This window comes from Varroa destructor, unplaced genomic scaffold, assembly GCF_002443255.2.
Source record: "Varroa destructor unplaced genomic scaffold, Vdes_3.0 BEIS01000004.1, whole genome shotgun sequence".
Taxonomy (NCBI): Eukaryota; Metazoa; Arthropoda; class Arachnida; order Mesostigmata; family Varroidae; genus Varroa; species Varroa destructor.
Window position 1 is genome coordinate 42,306,536 of NW_019211457.1, and position 21,534 is coordinate 42,328,069.

A 21,534-nucleotide genomic window follows, 5' to 3' on the forward strand; every position below is an offset into this window, starting at 1 on the left:
TTTATAGGGAATTTGAATAGTACGTTTACTTGCCTATCTGACAGCAGGAAAATATTAACATAGATCCATTTCTTGTGGGCTGAATGTCGGGTGATTCGACTTGGGTTTGCCTAAATCACACATTTAACAGTACAGCATGTTTGATCGAATCAATTAGCAGGGATCACACTTGTATAATTCCCAATCTTGGAGACGAGTTCTTAGGAGTCCCGAGCGGAGATTATTTTAGCTTCGCCTAACCAATGAACCGGACCAGACCGCATTGTTTACAGCGCTTTCGCTTCTCAAGGATCTTCAAAGCGAGTTCGTATTTAGGCGATGCTTCTCGCTTATTAAAGTTCGTACGTATTGGTTGGTGCCTTTGTTCCAGTTATCTAGGCTGGTTCCAGTTTCCGTACCTGCTCTCAATTTAGGTCTCATCATCTAGTATTTCACCTGCTATTGGTCAGTACGTTTAAGTGATGCGTGAATAGTTATCAGTTCGGTGTATAAATTCTTAGAAGTTACTTATTCTTAGAAGCAAAAATCTTAACTCTTTTGTTTTTCCTTTGGACAGTCGGAATTACTGAGCATAAGCCTCTTAATTTGCCCCCCCCTCCCTCAAGATGTTTTTCTGGGCAAATCCTATTCTACCTGGTTAATCTCTCGATAGAATTACCCTGAACTCTACTTTTTTTAGTACTGCTCAGTTTCACAAAGCCGGTCTCTCCGTGGTCTAACATAGTTGTATTTGCTTTCGCTAGCAGCGTCACTGTGCTGATTGTCCTGTAACCCTGCATTATCTTTAGGCTTGGAATTGTTGTGCACCTTTTCGAATCATTTTGAAGCCTTTTTAGTGTTCCACAATATGGCCCCGAAGGCTGAGCGCCGAACACGACGACGAACTTAGTTAGCTATCCAACCTTTTTTCCCGTTCATCGGGCTACGAATATGGTGTAGTCTTTTGAATGTTTTCATAGAAAGTCTTTTAACTTTTTTTACCGCTTGTTTGGGGCATCAGTTATGGACTCAGGGTGTTGTCTAGGAGGAGCTCAAACTATAAAATTTGATTGGCTAGCTCGATCGTCAATTCGCTTGCTTTGTATCGATAAGCTGATAGACCGTCCGTACGTATAATCTAAATACAACTTGACAAAAATATATGCTTTCACTATTGGACAAAATTATCTAGCTATAACCAAGAACTTCCCTGTTGAAAGAGTTAGACATATATCTTCCGCGTGTTTTAGCATAAAAATATAAAGATATTCAAATTAACCAAGAAGATAATTGCCTATTTAGAAAATACTTAGAAATTGTTCCTTATCGCATCAATGGATAGTATATTGTCAGTTAATAGCTTTTAGGCCTTTCGAAAAAAGCACTATGCAAGTAAATATGTATTTAAATTGAATGTTCAGCAACTTAAAACAAAAATTATATTTTGAATTTTTAGGCCACAAATTAGACCTTCATAGTTTATCCGGAATATTTAGAACTTTGTCATGGGTGTAAAGTGATATGGCTTTGAATAGCGTTTCAAAAAAAGCTGCTACACGGCCCTTTTTTTCCAGATTTGTAAGTAGGCCGAATCATCAAAAAAAGTAAGTTAAAAACCGTTACTGATCGTGTATGCTCGATCTAGTTACAACATGCTTCTGGAACGCAAATAGGCCAAGTTCGGCTCACTTGAAAATGAATAGCGCCGTTCCGACGTACAGATCTATAAAAGTTAGGCGAAAGCATAATACCTACTTTAGTACCTACCAGAACAATATCTGAAGCTCTTTCCAAATGACAAGTCAGGTGCATGAAATAACAAAAAGGCTGCCTAGCGCGAATGAAAAATGGTCACGCAATGTCCAATGATGTGCCTCGGCAAGGCAGCGTTCACGCGAAAATTCATCTAACTTCAACCGATAATAACGGCAAAACAGTTCGCAAATATTAATCTTTCATAACTTAAAAATAGACTAAACGGTGTACACTTTAAAGTGAGTCTTTCCTGCAATATATACAGGTATCTACACTGTCAGAGTGCGCGATTCAACCATTTCATTTGGCTGTTTCCATCTAATTCTAGTCAGGGGAACGTGCACCAACCGTACGGTCGTTCCGAAATCAGCCGATAACGACTATACAAAAAGCCTTATACCACACAGGCATACATTTATTTGGGTCCATTTAAGTTGAAGGATCTTATTCTATTACTATATTCATATAAGCAGAAAGCTAAATTTGAATTATATGTGGATGAGGATTTACCGTTAGTGTTGGCATGAAATAACCAAATTGACTTGCGCTAAAGTAAAACACTTCCTGTCTATCATGGCTGTACCTAGTTAAATATCTTCGCCGGCCAAAATTAGGACTGAGTTACCCAGTCTAATTGGCGGCCGAATAGTATAGATTCATCTAAGTAAAGCTGAGCGATTTGTACCTTTTATTTATACATGATTAGTTTATTTGTACAAGTCATGCGAGTGTTTCTATTGACCACTAATGACAATTATTATAGTGTCACGACTATTAGTAAAGTAGTTAAGTTAAACAAATGTGGACTATCAACTATAACTGCTACTATTAGGACACGGTAGATCCAAACAGGGTACGCGGCTATGAGATCTTCCCACGAACCTCAACAAGCCTTTGCTGCGTTTTGTAAGGCCTTAACTCTCAAGGATAGTTTCTGTAATCTGTCATATAATTCCAACAGGAAGTGCGCGCTCAGCGATGTCGTGTGCCGCAGGTATGGCGGCCGTAGTGGGAGCGGACATACCGTGACAAAGTCTGTCCGACGTTTGAAACGAATGGCTCTAAACGCATGTGATAATAGGTATATCAGTTGCATAGTTCCCACGATGTAGGCCATGTTGTCTGTGTAAAAGTCCTGTGTGTTCAATCTCGCTTTCCGTCTAGTAGGGCTCTCGGTTGTTCCGGCTACGTGATCGGAGTTTCATTTCCCTGCAGCGAACAACGGCATGTTAATGGCTTTAGTATATACCTGCCGATATATTGCAAGGACGGCCAGTTCTGTTCCTGCTTTAACATGTACAGTTCGAACGCGCGTTTTTTTTTCTAAACAAATCCATTTCGGGCCATCTATTGTCAGCTTATTTGATCGCGCCCTCACCCTCCGGATCGACAAACAACCCGATAAAATAATTACGTATTGCGCGATAGCGGCTACGCGGTCACCTTCCGCGCGATCTGTAATGATTGCAAAGTAGGTTTAGCAATGTCTATGGTCACAGTGAGGACGCTCCGATCGGTTTTCTTACGGAAAAAAACACCGGCATTAGTTGATTGCCGATGCTTCGGTTCATAGTAATAGCGGAATCCTATGGTAAATCGGACGAATTTAACCAGCTTAGCCGCTGGTTCGTCGTCCCTAAAAGCCAAAAAAAGTAATCAAATAGCACAAAGTTCTCGGCATTATAAAATTATATAGCCTGTACAACGCAATATATTATTAACACCTGAGCACGTCTAGGTGACCAATCGGCGTTCTTCGTGAGTCAGGCCAGTTAGGAACCTATTCCGTTGGACCTTGAGGTATATCATATATATATTTACATCAACAACATTGTGCCCTCACCAAGGCTTTTCTGTTGTTACGTGCCCTGATGGGACGAAGGGGCTGTGCAATAGCGCCTTCAGCCCCGTCGAACGTGACCACTTCTCGTTGCAAGTGTCAACTAGCTTGCTCGCTGATAATTTACTGCCCATCGCTAATACTGCCTGTCAACTATCATTATATTCTGCGCAGTCTATGGTTTCTTCGCTCTTTGCTATGTGTACATCAATACAATAGACTCTTGTCAATCGAACACTGTTATCGTTATCAACCGAAGCACAAAATGAGTGAGTCATAATTAATGCTCGATAAATGGCAGAACGAGAATTGACCATGAAAAGTTCAGCCGTGACGAGTAAGGCGGTTGAAATGGTAAGCTAAAATAACATTAGAAACGTAGGTCAGTGTGTAAGAATTTACCAACAAACCCCGAGAGGGATGTGAGACAAGGAAATCTTTTTGAGTTAACATTTAGTCTGCAAGTACTGTTTGCCGGCGCTAGCTAAGAGGAACTGAGACAGGTAATGCCGCTGCTAGTAAAGCGAGAAAAACAAAATGTAAATATACTTGTTTACATTTAATTCTTGACTATAATGTAACGTTGCGTTTAGTCGACATCGAAGTACGTGCAAAGCGACGTGATCGACTTTCTCTAGAACATAGTCAAGGCTCGTTATAATATTACGCGAAGCTTCGAATGAGCCTTAACCACGTCCACGCCGGTGCCACTTGCGACGATCGGCTGCGCTTTTTAATGCTCTAGACATACAGTGAAGAGGTCTCGGCTCTTATAGCCCTGGCTGTCAATATTCCCGCCCCCGGTGGAATTGCGGCCTAGGCGGAAGAGAAAGGATGCCCAAGGCGGATGGACTACCAGCAGGGTATCTGCTGGCTTCCTGTGAAGTGGTAGGGGCGTCGACAGGTAAGATGTCTGCAACTAAGAAGACCTTAAAGAGCGGATTTTGTTTAGGCTATGTCTGCCGTCATAACTGAATATGACGGCGTTCCTCCCCTTGCGCTTAGACTGTAATACGTGCCATATACCAATTAGGAGTGACACCGTACCAACAGCGAACAGAACGCTCTGCAACAACGCAACCATATTTATGTAGCTCGCGCAAATGACAGGTATATTTCTGTTCATTCCATGGGAAACCATGGTTCATTATGGTTACTGCTGCTACCAAAGCGTCTACTATATTTTTGGCCTTAATTCTATTCTTTGCATCGAGTCAATACAAGGTCTTACACACAATCCAATATAGAATACATGCTTCTACATAACTTGCTCTCAAGTTTGGCCCGGCCTAATAAAACAATAACTGCTTTAGAAAGCTAGTCGCAGCGAAGAGTAAAAAAAATAAAGGCTTAACACGAGGAATACGACACCGGACGACCGATGCTATGCGGTCATTTCCAATTTGAGATTTCGTCCTTTTCTTGTCTCTTTCTATTTTATTGTTGCCAGGAAACCTAAGCCGAGCAGCTGTTTCCACTAAGCAACGGTTCAGATGTGTGTGCGCTCTTCGCATAAAATACAGAGTGCGCCATGGCACTGAACGTCGGCATCCGAGGCGCAAACGGCCATTACGCAGAGACTCGAATATATTGCTTTATCAGTGGCGGGTTGCGGAGCAAGCTCCGCAGAGCTGATACTCTGTGCGCTCTGCTGGTCACTGCTTTTTCAGCGCTACACAGAGCATCGCTCCTGGGCAAGGCTTTCTTTTGTTGCATGAAAGAAGTCTAGCGAGAACAAGAACCTAAGGGGAGCAGTGGAAAAAATCGTATTGGCAGCTATATTGACTGCAGCAATTTGTAACCACCGACCAGCCGATTCTCACACCTCCTTAGCAGCGGTTGAGAGCAGTGATATTGCTGGCACCCATTCAGCTTGCGTTGCAGCTGCTGAATGTAGTTATTCACGGCTACGCTCTCGTATAATAATATTGACAATAATGACGGGGCCATGATTTTGGCTACCATTGCCCTGGGAAAATGGAAAAGAGAAGGGAGAAAAAGGGAAGCTGCGAACGAACCCAACGTACTGTGCTCACTTCCTTTGAGTGGGTCACGTCATCGTGAGTCGTGACGTTTGTTGGATCACTTACACCGACGAAGCAAGCTGCGTGTTCGGCCCGGTGCAGCCACTTTTCACTGCTACACCTTTTTGGCCTGTTTGGCCTAATTTGCTGCTGGGTCCTTTGTCAATTGTGATAATGATTAAAAGGACTACTGTAAGTATACAAATGACTAATAGTGAAAAAAAAAAAAACGAAAAGTCCTATTCGTTGTTTATTTCTAACCAATTTTCGAAGTACCTATCTTAAATAGTCACCCTAGGTATTTTGCTAGATTGTCGAGAATGTCAAGAATATGTGTCTCAGAAAAATTACTCGCTTGCTTTTTGTGCGGAACGCGTCCATATATGGTACACAAGAAGGGCCATGTCGTTTTTTTTTTAGCCTATTATTTTTAAAAGGCTCCTGTCTTTCTTTCAGTTTACATCCTAATTGTGCAGCTGCCGCCACTGTTGTCAAGTTTTGGCTTTAGTAGTGATAGTAATAGGAATCCACGCGGGCAGCATAATACAAATTGAAGGGACAAAAAAAATTCTTCGCCGTCGTCGACTTTCGTCTTAGTCGTGCAACGGCTTGCGGCGCAGCCACCCCAACCGTAGCGGCAAGGCTGTCGATTGTTGGCTTTTTGCTTGCCTGTCTTTTACTAAAAGGTTGACCAGGTTACGACCTGGTTCGCTTCTGCTGCTGTTACTGCCGTCGCTGATACGGCGCCTACAGACTTTTTCTAAGCCTACGCCTTTTTTCAAGCGTCGCTTCTACTCCGACTTTTTTGTCAGTATTGCAACCGGTTCCTGTTCCCCTGGTTTTTCTTCGCTTCTCTACATTGGTTTAACAGTGAAAGAGCTAAGGGGACGAGCAAGGCATTGGGTCTATTGAGTTCGTTCATTTTGGTTTACCAAATGTCAGCGCCACACCGAAGCAATTGTACGATTTTTCCACGATCCGCCCGTCGGGTGCCCGTAATAGAAGACACAACGAAGGGAGAACGAGGAGAAACACGGAAGCGGGGACCGACGACATCATATCTCAGCAAACAACTCACCTTTGAAACTTCGAGTGTGGGGACTATTTACAATGCCCAAACAGTTCACAAACTAAGCGAATTTGTGTTTTTGTTTTTCTAGGAAAGAGCAGAAAGATAGTTAACTTAATAAAGATAAATACACTATTCAGTACTATTTGATGGATTTGCATTAGTAGTGCGTCGCTGCAGTATGTGATGTACGCCTCTGTTTAATGAGCGAAACTACCAGATATCGCTGTTCTGAACATTCCGCTCAATAAACAACAACGACACACATTAACAGTTAGTACACCTCATCCGACGTAATATCTGCAAACGCTTTTGGCTTGTAGCCTATTGATATTTACCATAATTATGTGCCCATGCAACTGTGGGTCTTCGCTTGAAACTGGGTAATTGTATGATCATTTCACTTGGCAGTTTCTTTTCACGCAGTTGATGTTGTAAATTGTTATTGCGAAGTTATCCATAGTATGTATATAGCACACGGGATGCGCAGTGGTTTTTTGATATCGGTGCTTTGTCTGCCATTCTCGTCGCAGGGGACCTTGATGAGACCGATTTAGCTGCAGCCCGTTGGTAGACATCTGCTTCTGCGCTCACGACACTTCACGGTGTATGATTTCGACTGACAACGAACTGGACTTGAAGACCCTGACAATGGGTAGAGACCACCGCGTCTCGTCTGAACCGTTCGTCGCCAGCCGTGCGCGAAGTTCGTGAATGGCCTCGCTCCCATACCATCGAGCCTTTTGCCTTCATATCGCACTTAAAAATATGGCCTACCAGACAATACTTAGGTGTCGGCTATGCAGGGGTAGAGCACAACCGTGATCTATAAGTGCAAGGATTTTCGCTATACGCTCGTAGGTTCGCACAGATATTGTTGAAGATGGATCTGCTTCGCTGTATAATAACATATAGCAGACGAGTTGTGCATTATTATGAATGGGTTAAAACAACTAGTTTAGAAAACGTCTATCGATGATGAAAACGAAATGAGGCTTTAATTCCATTGACTTCCGCCTCGTCGTGATCGTGACGAGACTGTATAGAGCGCTACCTGTACATATGACGTAGCTGTTACTGTCTGTGGTCTGGAAGGGTTGAATCGCATACTTCGCATGACTTCGATAGCGTATCATTAGTGTAAAATATTATTTTCGATTAGTGAGTCATAACTGGTTTGAGCCTTCAAAATGATGTCTCACCTTTTTGGATTGTTGTGATCAACTTTTGTGGATCAGCGCTTAATATAAACAAAGTTTCTCTATACTAGATAATAGTTAAGCGCGCGCCCTTTAGGAGGAATGTCTCCTGCTATGGAGTTAGTTCGTAAGGAAAACATAAATACCTGTGAAGGTACGCTAACATACTGCCCCTCGTTCCGCTTTTAGTTTCACTTCCAAGGACTGAGCCTATACCTGTTTCGTGCTTCCGCCAGTACGAATCTCTACATGGAGATTTTTTTTGTTCCATGAAAGGCCGTATTTGCAGTATTACGGCACCTTCTAAAAAGCTGACGCAGGCCTATGTTATCAGTGCTCTGCGCATGTCAAATAGCGTGTAATGTTACTGGCGCCGTTGAAGATCATTAATGGACAGCGAGGTTGTTGTTCTCAACACGTGCAAATTAACCGTAGATATCGTAACTGGTAAGATATTGTGACTGGTCGACCAGACGGCCGTCGGCGTTAGAAGGTTCGTGTCCCTAAGCAGATAAGGCCGTCGTGTCCTTGGTTCTACTATTGTGTTTTATTCATAGCGCAATAAGTTCGAAAGAACTAAGACTCGTCAGCTACATGCCCAGCTGTGGCAGAATTTATTATGGTTTAATTAACAGCTTGATTTTTTAGCGAGCTTTGCATAACATGCAATAGTATCATGTACGAATAATTTTCACTTATATCGCATGTAAGAGAAAAATAGCCCTGAAGTATACAGATGTGTGTGAAAATGGCGAAGGCAGTGATACAACCATATGCATTTTTACACTGTTGTTATCACAGCTCATGTGTTCTGAACATCGATCAGAGAATATCGGTCTGCCTTAAGGAACACAGATATTAACTGCCTTTGAAGCAAGCGGCAGGAGCAATATAAGATGAGCGCAAACGCCGTATTGCCTAAAACAGCGCGAAAAACAATCACGGGGCATTCGTCATTGTGGCAACATCCACTGTCGTTGGGGAAGCAACCGAGAACGGTCCGCGTCTTCTGCCGCAGGCAAAGTGGTTTTTCTGTCTCTCTTTAGGTTAAAAGTGTTACTCTATTTAGCATTCTATTCCTAGCATTATCCATGCAGTCAATTAGTACGCACAACCAAAATATATGAACGGTACATCATCTGTATCACACAGTCTGCGGAATAGAACTTGCCGAGCTTGTACTTAAAGTCACGTCATAATCGAGAACTTTTCTTTTAGCCTGACGTATAAACTGTTCCCGGCGTAGATAGATCTTTAGAAAGCCTTTTACAATCGACAAAATTATAGCGCCAAGAAACGCGCGATGGACACCGGAGCGAATGTTCGGGAACAGAAGTCGTCCGATTAACGTCGCAATGGTGGGCAGCAGTAACGCCGAACAGAATAATCGAGTCGCGTTCATCGTATGACTAAAGCCCGGCGTGGTCATCAGATGTTCCTGAAAACCGGTACGCGTGACATGGCCACTAGTTGACAAGTTTGTCAGGCGCCCAAGAAATTGCATAAGTCCTGCTGCTCTTTGCAGCCAGATGCGAAGAAGGCATTCCTCCCATGGTATCATCTTTACTAGTAAAAGGCCTGTTGGAATTGTTGGCAGTCCCACTAACAGGAAGAACGGATCTGCGCTCTCTATGTACTTCAGGCCATCTCTGTAGCCAAGCACTTGTAGAACGGAAACCGCGCCAAATGTCACAGCACTCCAGTAGATCGATCCCATCACAACGCCAGCAGCTAGATATGGGGATACTCGAAGGACGCCACGATCGATTCGGTCTAGGATATAGACGAAACATGAATACTTGGGGTACGCGATGACGTAATCGGTATTGCACTGGGGACAAACTACCGTTGTTGACGGCGTGCCCCCCTGTTTTTCGTCAATCCATCGTTGTATGCAGTGCTGATGAACCCATTTTGTCGCCCCGCGACACTTGCACGGGCTGGTCCAAGAAGTTTCGCGATCGTCTTCTTCCAACGCTAGGCAAACCCAACATTGTCGACGACCAACGGTGCTGGTATGTTTTGTCTGCTGTTCGTCGGAGCGCTGCAAACCGGTGTTGCTACCACCGCTAGCCGTTGAAACGCGCGGAGTGCCGTCCCTTGACACGAGTAAGCTATCGCTCGAAGGCAACATTTTGCTTTCATCATCGAACTCTGTCAAGATGTCATCCGGTTGCTCCATCGAGCACATTCGTCCAGCGGCTTACCGCACATCAAATTGGAATCGACGCTCTCCGTTCCCGCCCACTGAAATGTCGAATACAGAAAGCAAAACAACAATGTTAATTACGAATTTCAGCTACGGTATAGAGTATATAACATTTGATTGGATCGAAGAATACAACAGGCCATTGAAACCTAGTGTAATAAATGCATGTTTGGATTAAATAACAGTTGGTACTAGGCATAAAACATAGGACACAGGCATAGTCCTTTCATGTGCACGTTAAGTTTATTAACGATTTGGTCAGATTTTTCTCAATGAAATGTATGGAATAAATCACTACGCAGTCGTTTAACATCATTCGTGGCATTACTGTGTATGTCTGCACCAACACTAACGAATTTCTCATTGTCAATTTTTACCAAGAATAGCGGATGTACCCTTAAAAGAAGAAGGGAAACTCTAGTGAACTGTAAATAAAATGTTTACATACAAGACAATTAACATCTCGGCTTTGTAAAGGTTTTTTTTTTGTTTTTGCCATACACCGCTCGCAAACGCTGGCATAAATGTACGCCATTCGATCGCATAAGTGTGCCTCTTGTCGTTTCTCCAGGTTGTAAGAAACAGCATTATTATCTCCGAAGGTGGCCTTGGCTCACGATACCATTTTCGGCCGCGAAAGTCGAAACTATGATTTTTTTTAAGGTGATCACATTGACCAAAAACACCTTTTTATGCTAGTAACCTTCGCGAGCACGCACGACTGCTATTGTTAGTGCTTTCAATGAGATTTTACAGCTATTACGATTCGTGATACGATCGTCCATTTTGTAAGGTGAACCTTTAAAGAGACCTCATTTTTAAAGAGACCAGGTCGTTAGGCCAGTGGCATCTGACGTAACCGACATTCCATGGTATCATGAGCTCTTAGGCACGGTAGAGCTCCGTTAAGAGGACAACGGGCCTTGAGAAAGGACGAAGTAGCGAGCAGGTTGACGGAGGCAGCACTCATTAACGCGAATCGGGGACATTAGCTCAGGCCTCGATTAAAAGGCAACGGGCCAAAAAACAGGGGTGCGAATCTTGACACGAGTGGCTGGCAGGCTGGTTGCAATATCGGTAAAGGAAGATAGTGATCGTTGTGCGGGCGGAAGGTCCGTTATGAAAAGACGAAATTATGATAAAAGTATGGAAAAGAAATCATTGAATTGCGGATTGTAAAATTGCAAACACTACTGAATTCATTATATTTACGTATCAATAAGCGTGACGTTTTTTGATATGTACGTACACTTCATCCAAACAGTACTGCTTGGGTGGAAATACGCCCGCCTTTGAAAATAACAAAATCGTTTGCTTCATGCGGTTACGGAACTATACAAATAGTATAACAAACGCTAACGGTTAAATAGTAATTGTAGCTTTCTCTTGTATGAAATTTTCCTCATGGCAGGCCAACTAAGCTGATTTCGCCTGGCTCCCAGCCTTACGTAACGTAGTGCTCCAAGCAACGTCGCATTTAACCGGGCATGAAGTCAGAAAACGGCCCTATTTTTGTGGATGACTAAATATAAATATTGAAAATTTTCTAGATACTGAGTTCAGGGTAAGGGTGCTCATTTCTAGGATACAGCACCTGTTGTAGCTTCGTAACAGCGTCTTCGTGTCGTCTATTTTTTTTTTATCTTTGAAATACCGAGAAGCTAATCGCATCCCCAAAATTAACGCTTACCTAACGTCACTGGGTTCCGAAGCCAATGATTCAATAGTAAAAATGGATGCTTAAATGAATGTCTAACAAATGTTTTGCTACTTTTCCGAATATAGTAGCCCTAGAAGTTCTCTCATTTGTGGTTGCCCACACTCGGTCGTTAGCTGTTCGGCGTAAAAATTGCTCACCTATATGGTGTTGGCTGGAGTTCAAAGAGAATCTGGGTAGAGGAATAGGAAAATCGGTGGAACTAATAAAAGAAAGTGCCAACATGTCCACGCTATACAAGGCACGTTCACCTGACAAGATGGGAACTTTTCATTTTTTTGTCTAAGAACAGCATTTGTACCATGGGGTTCATGAACCTGTTACAACAAGTCCATGCATTTCGGTCCACACAAATCATGGGCTGAATACCGCGGTCTCAGCTAGGGTGAAACTATACAGATTTAGTCTTGCATCGACCATATAGCTAGTAGTCTACTGTAATAGCCCGCACAGATGAATAGTGAATACTCGCTGGGCATCGGCTGATATACGTATAAATAATACAAACCAAAATTGGGTGTCGATACACCCGCCACCATCCGATACAGGTCCCAGCAATTTCCATAATTGTACAAATGCCGTCTTCAATTAGGGAAAGGCACTCGGTTGATAAAAGAACCTTTTATTCGATATCTTCTAAAATACAGCTGCTGTCAGTGTATAGCATTGTATATTAAACAATAGCACCAAACAAGGAAAAATCAAATAAAAAATAAAAATTTTCAAAGATAATACAGTAATATGTAATGTCTGGCGTCATTGACCATCGATGATTCCAGACGGAGGGACGTTAGTGAAGGTCGAAGAATCTAATGCAAATCGGTGAAGATAAAAGACTACGAGCAGTAAAAATCGGTCTCTACGCATAAAAATTTAATTCAGTTATTTTTCCTATCTCTTGTTATCCGAAGCTGTAAGAAAAGCAGCTTTATTCTATAAATCGGTCGGCCAGCCAGGACAGTCTGATGATCAACTGATACAAAGTCAATTTTTGCTCCAACTTTCCTTTTCCTCGCTACGGCCGTGGGACGATATCAAGATAGCTAAGCTGCAAAACCGGGTTGTGTAGGCTCCCAACAAAAAGTGACGCTGTATAACAACCAAATGTACTGGGTAATTGAACCCAGAATGAACATAGGATTATTCACACCCCTCGCCAAGACAATAGTCGAAAACGGCTGTCGCAGGCATGATTATATAAGTTAATATTGACGGAATACGTTATCATGAAGAATTTAGCTCCATTAAGCACAGAATATGCAACTACGCACTTCATCGGGTACGATAATATTCTTATATGGTCAGATATATAATTTTCAGAGGAATGTACGGAAAGGGGTTAGGGAAACCGGTCAGCTACATCGTCCATCATAACAATTTCACAATTCTATATATATATATATATATATATATATATAACAGAAGCTTAAATCATCATATGGCATATACAAAGCGTTTTACGTTCATGCGTTATACCTACGAACTGCTTTCTCGAATGTCGTGCAGCACGAACAATGATGACGCACTAGTATTTGTATAAGTGTTATTCAAGCACTACCTTCCCTATATATAAGAATAGTGGCGGAAATTTATTATTAGTACGAGCCTTAACATTCGGCCATGCAAGGTCGCGCGATTGTCCCTAACGTTGTCCAACCATTGTTGTGACCCTGCGACCGACGCCTGCTCTACTTGCTCGAACCGGAATTTTCTCTTCAGCTATAACGACAGCATTCGTTGACGTGCAGGCGCACGCACGTCGGCATTTTCTACGACGGTCGCGTTAAGAAGTAATAGCCTCTGTGGCGACTTCCTCCGCACTCGAAAGCGTTACCACAAAAACTAGGCCTGTAGTTTAATCGACCGACTCGATCGTCGAATGAATTAGCTTCTTGGCTTTTATGATCCGCTGTGCTCTCGCTGCCACCAACTGTTGTAACGGCGTAATCGTGCTGATACAAATGCGGCCTTTTTGCGCCCTACCTTGTCCTCAGACAACGAAAGTGCTTAGGATTACTGGTACGGGCCTCAACACGCACACAGAGTCGTAGTCGACATAGAGATCATTGCGATGACGGCATACCTACAGGTCTGCAAAACAAAGGCACGCAAGTGACATGAGCGCTAGGCAAAATGCTTAAATTTAAAGCGTTGCCATTTACCGTCGAGGCGGACGACTTTACCGCTGCGTCGGAATATCAGATGAAAGATATTCGAAATTGTGTCACCCCCCTCATATCATCTCGTATAGCACAATGTTACCACTTCGAAAAAATCTAAATAAAGTGATTGTTCGTCATTAATCACTATTCATCATCCCTGCACCCTGTATAACAGCATTGCATACAGCAGACGACAATAAAGATCAATCGCAATGATGATAATACAATTCACATTGAACCTGCATATTAGTGCTGCCACCGAAAACAATGCACTACTGGAAGATGAGATTACACATGTGTATTAGATGATGGTCTCTGAACTGATTGTTTACATCATTTTGTATGCCATTTTATCGTTGGCGATCGTAATTGGCTACAAAATGGCGGGCTTACCATCGGTGTTTGCTGCCTATTTAGCGAAGCGTCTCCAATGGCATCATGTGAGCCATCGTGTCCAGGCTAAAAACCTTATTTAGTGTCGCATGCTTCGGAGTAAAGAGGGCCTTGATAAGCGTTTTATAGTCATACCTCTACTCTTCTCCTATTTTACCCCTAGTTGAAAATGGCGCCCGTCCGCGGAGGCGTTTAAGATGCGGCTGTGAATTCTGTAAGGTGGAGGGAAGGCTCATTTAGAATCACGCCAGCGTTACAGCATCAAGGTCACCAGCGAAACCGTTTCGACTGCCTGCCGCCTTCGCTAAGTAATGGTCGTCTCTCTATACATCGATTGTAACGAAATGATTAGGTGTCCGCTAATTGGGCTGAACTTATCCGAGTTAGCGGATTTAGCGGGAACTCTAATCACGACGGCACATACACATGCCATCCTAGAATAGCATAGAATTATTATGATCTGTACATAAACATACAAGAACACTAAAGAGGGTACAGGTTTGATAACTGGCGAAACACCTACAGTCGAAGACTGCGTCCACTGCTACATTAGTCTTGGATTTCAGCAAGGTCAATAACGTTTCATACAACACAAATGCGGTAGCCGGGAGCTAAATGGTTGCGACCCAACTATTTCATAGGCCATAATATATCGGTGTAAGGCCATTCAGCCTTTCCAGTCTATAGAATAATGAGCCCCTATTCCTTGACTTCCGCTGATAGCCAAGCACGCTGTAAATAACGGTCACGTCTTCCACTTGTCTCGCATGGACTTTGTTAATAACTTGCAGCGTAGAAAGTTTTATTTATTCGTGGTAGCGCCATGAACCGCCGTAGTCTATCTACTGTAAGCTGCCACACCCTCACGCTTTCTCTCTCTTATTACCCCGATGTCCGCTCTGTAAACAGCAAACGTAAGATCAACGCCCACCAAACGATAATCGGACCCTTTATAAAAGTAGCGGAGGTTGGCGGGAGCGGTTTGTAGTAGAAGATTGCGCTGGTTACGGACGCAAGATGTACGTGTGTGCGTCTGTGCTCGACACTATTTTGGGGGACGTAAAATACATTTTCGGAGGCGCAAAAGGCGTTCTAGCAGAAATGGTACGAAAAAGCTATGTCAGCTGCTGTCAATGTGACTCTCTAACGTCAGGCTGAGACCGTGGTGTATTCGGATAAATCGGAGTTGGGAAAGCTTCCGCAACAGCTGTTACATTCTAGCAATGGCTTTCATTGTTGCTGCTGCTTTTATTAGAAGACTATTAACCCACGTGATGTGATGATACCAAAGCTACATCTAACTTAATTCTACTACTAACCGAGTATTGGGGAAAAATGACAATAAGAAAACAGCTTAATGCAACAACCATCTCTAACTTAAAAACGTACTGCATTTTCTTCTCGGGTAAATATGTATTATACAAAGGAAATGAACCCTTGTTTTTTTGTTTAACTTTTAGTGGGATTTTAAACGTACGCATCCGCGCACGTTCTACCTAGCTCCTTTAGGATATTTGTGCTTAACTGCTAGAAGTTATCTCACGCGAAAACGCAAACGCAAGTTAGACGCATCTGCCGTACGTGTGCAACACACAGGCAGGGCAATCGCAATTGTAGGCCTCATGGCTAGTCTACGTGCTTGTTTATTTTTTGTGTTTTTTTTTCAACTGTAAATTAAAACTCCTTTATATTTTCTTTTAGACTTATTCGCCTGACGACAACATAATGCACCATACGTAGTATTAGCTAAAAATGACAGTATGGACTCTGAGAGACGAAAGAGTGCGGGTTTGGGGGGGGGGGGGGGTATGAGACAAACAGCGTCGCTCAGGAAATCAGTATACGTAGGCTCACAGCGCTCACTGACTGACCATCTCTCTGCAGAATGAGTTAATAGTAGAGAAGTTACGAAACGGCAGAAAAGCATTAGGACGTTGAAGAGGATTTTAGGCTTCTTCTCACATATAATATATATGGGGTAGTGCGTCGCAGCCGTTCCTGCTCTTGCTGCTGCTTCTGCTATATACTGAATGCCTTCGCTTCTGGATAGTGATACGAGCCCTGCTAACTTTGCCATCGTTTAGGGCTGCTACTGCTGTTCTGCTGAAGCTTCTAGAGTTACAACGGCTACTAACGCTACCTCTACTACTATTACTGCTTACTGATTCGCGCTTCTTACTTCGTGGTGCTCCCTTTCGCCACATGAACGTAAGTAAGCGGTGGCTGTCCATGTGAGTCCGTCTAGTCTGTGACCGATTCACAATCCACATGTGCTCACGATGTAGCTGACTGCTTTTTCCTGCGATTTGCGCTGAATGCCACGTGTATGAGCATGTGCCTATGCGGCTGCCTGTATGTCTGCGGAAGTATGGGTAGTTTAGGAATGTAGATGCGGATGTTTGGCGATCAAGAAAAAGAACTTTTTGCTGCTGACGCTGCTGCGAGCGGCTTCCTGACCTCGTCGCCCCGCCGAAGGACTGCCTCTGGAAGAAGGGTTTTCGAGGAAAAGCCGGCTTTCGATCGATCGAAGCAGAAGTATGGTGACGTCGACGAAAAACCGGTAGCAGAGCAGGAACAACAGCAGGATTGGCAATAGCGGTAACAGTCGTCGCCATCGACTGAACGACGCTGGTCTGGGTCCTAAAGCATCCACATTCTACATAAAAAGAACGGACTTTGCCTGTGTGTTTACAGAGTTACTAGTTAGAACGACCGGGTAGGTGGATTGGTTCTAGGGGCAAAATCAAGGGCGAAGTCTTGTGGACGAGCGGGGGCCGACGTCAGCATGCAGCAGATGAGAGGATCCGGTGCAATAGGAACAGCACCGGGATGAAGGGAAGCAACTGCAGAAGAAAATTCTTTCTCCTTCCCCACTCAGCAAGCCAGTATTCTCCAAAGAGAGCTGCAATTAATTGGAGCGACGCAGCCGTTTGGCAGCTGAAACTGCCACGTCCTAACGCCAGTATGGCTGTACAAGAGCGGCCAGGGTGTTGAGCTTCCGACGGAAGAAATAACTTGGGACAAAGACTATAGGAAGTTAGTTAGCTAAGGGAAAAGACCCTAATATAAAGGCAACGCACACATTGAAACGATTGCGGTACAGGATGCATGAAATGGGTTAGGAGAAGGCTATGGGGGCGACAGGATGCAGAGGCCCTTGGGCAGTTCCAGGAACCGAATCAAAGGAAAGGAGGGTTGTACGAACGAACGGCCCGGGGCGACTAAGACAATATGGTAGGGTCCGCTCTGAAGGACCCTAGGAAGGCGGCTTTGTAAAAGCGGCGCTGAACCCAGTAACAACAGTAGCAGGTACGAGTACGGACACGGACACGGCAACAGCATGAGTGATAGCGATACTACTGTGATATACGTATACATGAGGATGTACACGCACAGACGCTCACGCAGACTCATATCGCTATCGGCTTGAGAAGACCACCTGTCTGTGTCCTACATTTAACTTCCTTTTTCCCATTCTTCTTCGATCTTCGCCTTCCACTTTCCTTTGTCTCTATATTGCCTTTAGCAAAATGTCCACAAACTGATGAACAAAAATCTTTTAGGGTCTGCAGCCTGAAACCCACTGACTGGAGCAGCCTGAGACCTTGCCGCTTGGCGACATCAAGCCCCAGTTTCTTGCTAAAGCCTCGATAGTCGAGAGCCATTCCGGGGGAGCGTGGTTGAATAAAGCCTAGTAAAGTCGGTAGAGCCTCTAACCAGAGACTGACGAAGATCAGTGCTTTATACCCATTCACTATACGGTAGTTGTACTACATAGAAGGAGTTTTCACCGATTTTCCCCTTTTTAAGCAGACCACAGGTGTTTTCGTCTTTCCACAGACCTGTGGGGATTGGCGTGCACGTTAACACTTGCGTCCAGTTCATGGACTTGCGTGCGTATCTATCTGTGCAGTTACGCATGTAGCAGTCTACGCATGCATACGTTGTAGTTACTGATTAATAATAGGCTACGGATACTGTGAGCTGGTCGAAGGCGCGGCCGTGCTCTCTTTTTGTCTGGTTCGTCAATGCCTCACACCGGCTGGCTCATTGTTTTACATAAGTTTAGCCAGCCGGGCAGAGAGGTTCAATTGGGAGAAAAGCACTGTGGTATGAAGAAACTTTAAAACTGTTTAGAGCAGCTTAGTGAATTGCTGCTAGTGCTGCTGCTATTACTAAACTTTAAAAAAAAAACTTCTATGGTTGTACCCGTTGTTACTTACAGAGTCCAGCACCTACACAATCGTTTAGCTAAGCTTCTTTCATTTTTCATGTTCATTCTCGGTTGGAGGAACGTTTATACTATATTTGTCCGAGTTAAATTTGTGCAAAGGTGGTAAGCCACGAGCACCCCGAGCCATTTCCTTATTTGCCTCTTGCGGCAATAGAAAATGGTTCCAGGGTATATATGGTCATATAGATAGAATGAAACGTGGGACAATAGCGATCACAAGTTTATTTTGTAGGACCGTAGAGATGGTGGACGTTCCGAAACGGCGATGGGGACCAAGCAGACTGGAAATCGTAGAAAGTGTTGCTCTAGTAGTAACAGTATGTATCCGAAGCAATGTCTAGCGGCAATATCGGGTGTTCAACCCGAAGCCTTTTAGCACACACCCGTCCCGTATTACAGCTCAGCTGCTGTGCATGTTGTTTGTGTGCATGATGATGACAAGTGAAGTCTGACCTTTCTTAAGCGGTTTGGAGTTATAATACCATGCTGCTGTTGTGACAGCTTCGTGGATGCTCATTGGATATCTTTTGGAAAATGAACAGAGATACGAATAGATACGAGGGAAAACATTCACTACGCCTTATTTTCTGCCCAGAAGAGCTTCTATTCTTCTAAGAGCTCAACTGACTGAATGCCGAGTAAGGGTGTCGAGTTGAGCCAACATGCTTACGAGTTAGTCGAGAGCGTTATGAAAGCGTAAACTTTTCCCAAAGTGCTGAAAAAAAAGTGAAATTGTAGAGTAGCTAAGGCAAACAGATGACGACATCGATTACTATATTAGGTAATAATATGGCAGCCTTGATGGTTAATAGAGGCAGCCTCTTATGTGTGATGATTTACATGAGGCGTTAAGTTTTTTAAACCTCGTTCCGCCGGTATTGGCGAATCGACTCCAAGCAGCGTCTGTCCTGGTCAAAGCATCATGCATTGAGTCAACTGTCAAATGTTCATTGGGAATTCGACCTTGTCAGTAGACAAATCACCACGTGCTCTGCTTTTCCTATCGCATTGTATTATGACTATTTCTGCATCTATCTCAGAAGTGTAAGCTTATAGAACGATTTTCATCTTGCCGGTAGCACCCATACGTTTAGTGAGTTACTGGACAAAGCGTCAGCCAAACGTCATCAGATGGCAGATCAGTCGCATTTGTCCTGGGTGGGCATCATCCCAGAGCAAAGCAACGACTGATGGTCCAATTGGCTAATGATTTTTCCTTCCCGACTACTGCTGTTAGTCAGTGCTGTTAGTGGTCTTATTTTCTTCTTTTATTTTATTTCGCTTACTTGTACCGATTAGTTTCTATCAGACGTGCCCCATTTCTCTTAATGGAAATAGGAAATCGCCTGGCGTGCCTCCGCCCGTTGCGTTTAACAGAACACGCGTAGTCCAGCCTTAGGCCAGAAGAGCAGCTATCGAGATGGGATTGAAATGGCACGCACGCCTTGTTTATAACCATCGCACCGTGCGCTTGTTTCTACCTCTCACTCCAAGCAATGCCCATATGCTACTTTTGCTATTGGATAGGACACGCACATGCCGACACCTGCTGCGGCCATTGCGGCAGCCCGTCTGTTTGCGTATTGTTCTCTCTGGCCGATGATAGAAAAGATGATCCTTGGTTTACCACCACCGACGTTACTATTTCGTCAGCCTATTCCATTCTCGATCTTTCGTTCTGAATGCGTGATTTGTTACCGTTACTATTGCTGCTGCTGCTGCTGCTGCTGCTGCCGTTGCAATGCATTTTGACCTGGCTGTATTTACGGCTGAGCCGTTCGCGCGGCTGATGCTGATCACGCAACTACTGCTGAGGACGCCAACGTAGTATGCAGCCACAACGTACGTAAGCAACAAGATATCTACGATAAGAATCAGTGGTAGTGGTAAAAGACGACAGAAAAATCAGAGTCGGAGAGAAGCAATCGTCTGTAATCAGACGAAAAAGGCGTATTTTGTATGACGATTTCCATTTTGGCTCCTCGGACAGACGAACAGAGAAGATGCATGCGAGCCCGTTATCACGTGTGGTTTTAGACGATGGACCGCATGATGGGTCGGAACGAAAATGGACTGGGCACTCTACTAACGTCGAAGGCTTTATAGCGGCACGAATACGGACGGTGGGCGACGATCGACTCGATGAGCGCGCTTAGAAAAAACAAATATCTACAACACATTCAGCGTAGCTCGTAAGCACAGAAGCACATAAGTGCAACTGTATAGTGGATTGTTACATAACACGCGTTGTACCTCACATCACAGTTGCCCACTGACGATTCACTCCCTCCAGTCACTATGCCGTCTTTTGACGTTCTAATGAAAATTCAAGATCGCTTGCAATTTCCTTTATATTAATTTTATTTGGTATTTAATATTATTTGGTAGAGATTCTAGCTGCTGCCGTTCGAATCTAGTCTGGAAGGCTATGGTTTGCTCCCAAAATGAAATATGCAGAACCACATTTGGACATGTTAAATGAATCTGTCGGCCAAGTCTTTAACCATTGTAGCCAAATTCACAGGGTCGTAGAGTACGTTAGCGGTGGCAAATTGACCGGAAACATATATACATATCCTCCTCCTCCACACATTTCGCAAGAACCACTGATGTCATATTGAACTTGTTAGCTGTACCAGTAGGATCAGTAACACAGATTGTCCTTGCGATGACGCAATAGGCGGCGTGTTTGTCTACGAAACCTGAAAGACGCGCGGTGGTGTGGGTTCGAATCCGGGAATAAACACACACTTCATTCCATGTTGAAAATCAGCCACCTAATGAGATGCTTAGCAGCGCTACAAGACGTGAAACTGACAGCGTTTAGTTTTAAATGACACGGATTCGCGGCAGTTAAGTTCTTGGAAGCTATTGCTGCCTTGACAGGTACTCGTATCCTTCAGCAAGCTTTCACCCGGATCCACTTCAAGAGCGTTTCTCGTAATAACACGGG

At 43.8% G+C, this 21,534-nt stretch overlaps 1 protein-coding gene and 1 pseudogene across 7 annotated transcripts in view; one reads left to right on the plus strand and one right to left on the minus strand.

Moving 5' to 3' along the window:
* The window catches only part of LOC111249689 (serine/threonine-protein phosphatase alpha-2 isoform-like), a 107,039-nt gene that overhangs the window by 14,530 nt on the left and 70,975 nt on the right, over positions 1-21,534 (plus strand). The gene's annotated exons all lie outside the window — the stretch shown is intronic.
* Positions 8,458-21,534, minus strand: part of LOC111249688 (E3 ubiquitin-protein ligase MARCHF5 pseudogene) — a 32,522-nt pseudogene continuing 19,445 nt past the window's right edge. For all 3 annotated transcript variants that reach the window (XR_015325910.1, XR_015325909.1, XR_015325911.1), the window contains one exon: positions 8,458-10,113. The product of XR_015325910.1 is annotated as an E3 ubiquitin-protein ligase MARCHF5 pseudogene, transcript variant X2 (transcript). The remainder of the gene's footprint in view (positions 10,114-21,534) is intronic.